The sequence below is a fragment of the Simochromis diagramma genome, unplaced genomic scaffold (genome assembly GCF_900408965.1).
Source record: "Simochromis diagramma unplaced genomic scaffold, fSimDia1.1 OVJJ01000644.1, whole genome shotgun sequence".
Taxonomy (NCBI): domain Eukaryota; kingdom Metazoa; phylum Chordata; class Actinopteri; order Cichliformes; family Cichlidae; genus Simochromis; species Simochromis diagramma.
The window spans coordinates 564,849-568,918 of record NW_024387201.1 but is presented as its reverse complement, the minus strand read 5'-3'; the positions used below and the strand labels follow the sequence as shown (position 1 = coordinate 568,918).

Sequence of the window (4,070 nt, the reverse complement as noted above, 5' to 3'; positions counted from 1 at the left end):
GCAACCTTAAAATCCTATGGTACGTATCCATTTTCTAAAAATAAATTCATTATATCCAAAACTGGAGCAACAATTAAAGGGAAATACCGCTTTAAATAGTTTGGTTCGGGATTAGGTCTAACATGCAGGTATGTATGTAGACCATGTCTACATACCTAAATGTCATAGTTCAGCTGTGTGCAGGCAGGACTACGAGCGATATCAAGCGCCCCATACTACACGAAGTCCCCAATCCCTCTTCGCTTGTTTTTTTTTTTACTCTGATTCTCTCTTCGGAGTGAAATCCTCAATTTAACTTTCGTGTCCAGTCCCCTTTTATTTTCCTCCGCTGTGTTGGCACCTTTCCCTTACCACCCATGCCTTTAACCTACAACCCTCCTATATTCCATCGGGGAGACATTCATCATGCTACTAGCGATTAGCTGCCCCCTAGTTCCTATAGCCCCCGTATGTACAGGGCGTCTAGCTTATTTTCCCCGAAATCTTTTTCATCAGGGCTAAAATACACAGGGCATAACGAGGGGAATGAGAGGCAGGAGGTGAACACTGGTGGGAGACATCAGGGCTAACGAGACCAAGGAAGCAAAACTGAAAACACTGACATGAGACAAAGGCTGTATCCCAATTCAGGGTCTGCAGCCTTAAAGTACGCAGCCTCAACGATCCTCAAAGGCTGCGTACTCAAAGACCGCTAAGGCCGGAAGTAAGAGGCTTGTGAAATGGGACGGTCTAGCCTCCATCGCGCTGCCCAGGTTGCCTAGCAACCATAACACCAATCGCTGGAAACGTTTCATACAGTTTTGTTTGACAGAAATGAAAGAGAACATATTTTGTTTGTGTGTTTGTTTCTACACGAGCTTTGTGTGATTTAATAAGTATCTGAGGCTGAGACCACAGGACTGTAAAACATGATTGTTGGCCTTCATATTTGTACTGCAGTCATTTAAGATTAGCTAGTAAATAACAATTAGCTAATGTTGTTCATGAGACTAAAGTCAGTGTAAATATGATATGGCCAATATTATAGTTATTATATTAATCATCATAAGCCATTACAGCAGTGAGTTTGAACTCTCAAATCAAATCACTTCTACAGCACATGTGAGTGAAATTCATGTGAGTGAACTCTGTGTCAAATACTGATTTTCAGTAAAGATTCAAGTTGCAGTTATTTATATGTCCTATGACCTTAAACCTTCACTCAAAGACAAGTATCTTTGACAGTGTATATACAGATGTATCATATATAAGAGACAAATATTGTCCGTTTGATATGTTGGCATTACTAAATTTGGCTCAATGCTGACATATATGTGTAAAAAGAAAATGTACGAGCTGTGATAACTGTTTCTGATAAACAAAGAGTAGACTGATATATTAAATATTCCTTTATTGGGTGAGAAAATCAGACCATGTCATAACTGCTTTAGGTCATACAGAATAGATATCAGAGCCTTAAACAGGCTGACTTCTGCTAAATGGGTCAAACTGGACAGAAAGTAAACAAACACATAACATCCTTATAGAATATGATGTAACACTATAGATCAACTTACCTCAGAATATATAAAGCTATAACAATTACAGCAATATGATGCAACAAACACAGCAGTGCTACTAATCCAAATACTCAAAGCTTCATAGAGTGAACAAACATTTATTTTAGCTCCATTTTGCTGCTGATACATACTTTTGTTTCTGAATTTAAACTTGTTGCTGCCTTTCGTAGTGTGTTAACTTGAAGGCCCTGAGTACTTTCTCCCACACTGAAACACTGGAATGATACATTATTTGAACATTACCTATAAGACTGATTCAGGACAGACAATTAGTTATTTTAAACTTTTCTAGCAGTCCTTCATAAACAGGGAACAGTCTGTCTATTCTCTCCATCTGTCAGCTGTTGCTGGCTCTTCCTCCTCCTCTTCCTCACACACTGAAAAACAGTATATAAAATCAAAACAGATAAAATCAGAACAGTAGATAAAATCAGTAGTTAATGTAAGTTTTGAAATTTAAGCTTAAAAGTGTGGATTTGGTGCTTTATTCAAATGGATTAGAGAAAAAATTCAAATGGATTAGAGAAAAAATTACCAATAATCATCCCACAGATGTAACATTACCTACAGCTACTTTTAGTACCATTGATGTTCATTTACACTCTTTTTCTCCAATTGATCTTTCTGAATTAACTTCAATAATTACTTCCTCCAAACCATTAACGTGTCTTTTAGACCCCATTCCTACAAAACTGCTCAAAGAAGTCCTGCCATTAATTAATTCTTCGATCTTAAATATAATCAATCTATCTCTAATAATCAGCTATGTACCACAGGCCTTCAAGGTGGCTGTAGTTAAACGTTTACTCAAAAAGCCATCTCTAGACCCAGCAGTCTTAGCTAATTATAGGCCAATCTCCAAACTTCCTTTCATATGAAAAATTCTTGAAAGGAAGTTTGTGAAACAGCCAACAGATCATCTGCAGAGAAATGGCTTATTTGAAGTTTCAGTCATGTTTCAGAGCTCATCACAGCACAGAAACAGCTTTAGTGAAGGTTACAAATGATCTTCTTATGGCCTCTGACAGTGGACTCATCTCTGTGCTTGTCCTGCTAGACCTCAGTGCAGCGTTCGATACTGTCGACCATAATATCCTATTAGAGCGATTAGAACATGCTGTAGGTATTACAGGTACTGTGCTGCAGTTGTTTGTATCATATCTATCTAATAGACTCCAATTTGTACATTTAAATGAAAAGTCCTCTTCACACACTGAGGTTAATTATGGAGTTCCACAGGGTTCAGTGCTAGGACCAATTCTGTTTACATTATACATGCTTCCCTTAGGCAGTATCATTAGAAAACATAGCATACATTTTCACTGCTATGCTGATGACACCCAGCTCTATCTGTCCATGAAGCCAGATGACACACACCAATTAGTTAAACTGCAGGAATGTCTTAAAGACATAAAGACCTGGATTGCCGCTAACTTTCTGCTTCTTAATTCAGATAAAACTGAGGTTATTGTACTCGGCCCTGAAAAGATAAGATAAGATAAGATAAGATAACCTTTATTAGTCCCACACGTGGGAAATTTGTTTTGTCACAGCAGGAGTGGACAGTGCAAAAGTTATGAGGCAAAAATTAGAATACAATAAGAATAAATACAGTACACAACTGTACAGAATAGAATAAAATAAAATACTATATACAGTAGAATAAAATAAAATAAATATACAATAAGATAAAAATAGAATACAAATACTATATACAACTGAGTAAAAATACAACGATGACAGAAAGGATTATTGCACTTAGTATTATTGCATATGTATGGATGTGTGTGCTTGATCAGTTAAAGTCTTTATTATGGAGTCTGACAGCAGTGGGGAGGAAAGACCTGCGAAATCTCTCCGTCCCACACCGTGGGTGCCGCAGTCTCCCACTGAAGGAGCTGCTCAGTGCTGTCACAGTCTGCTGCATGGGGTGGGAGATGTTGTCCATCAGGGATGACAGCTTAGCCACCGTTCTCCTGTCACTCACCACCTCCACTGGGTCCAGAGGGCATCCTAGAACAGAGCTGGCCCTTCGGATCACCCTGTTCAGTCTCTTCCTGTCCCCAGCAGAGATGCTGCCGCCCCAGCAGACCACACCATAAAAGATAGCAGAAGCCACAACAGAGTCATAGAAGGTCTTCAGGAGTGGGCCCTCCACTCCAAACGACCTGAGTCTCCGCAGCAGGTACAGCCTGCTCTGCCCTTTCCTGTAGAGGGCGTCTGAGTTATGAGTCCAGTCCAGTCTATTGTTCAGATGAACACCAAGGTACCTGTAGCTGTCCACAGCCTCAATGTCCATACCTTGGATGTTCAGTGGTTGCAGTGGAGAATGCTTGTGCCTGCGGAAGTCTACCACCAGTTCCTTGGTTTTACTGGTGTTGATCTGGAGGTAGTTCAGCTGGCACCAGTCCACAAAGTCTTGGGTCAGACCTCTGTGCTCCTTGTCGTCCCCATCAGTGATGAGGCCGACTATTGCAGAGTCATCAGAGAACTTCTGCAGGAAGCACTGGG

At 40.0% G+C, this 4,070-nt stretch overlaps 1 long non-coding RNA gene across 1 annotated transcript in view; it reads left to right on the top strand.

Moving 5' to 3' along the window:
- LOC120745988 overlaps positions 1–659 on the top strand; it is a 12,050-nt gene extending 11,391 nt beyond the window's left edge. Inside the window, exon 3 of the long non-coding RNA XR_005698740.1 lies at positions 496–659. This is a non-coding gene — a long non-coding RNA (uncharacterized LOC120745988). The remainder of the gene's footprint in view (positions 1–495) is intronic.
- Positions 660–4,070: the final 3,411 nt, after the last annotated feature.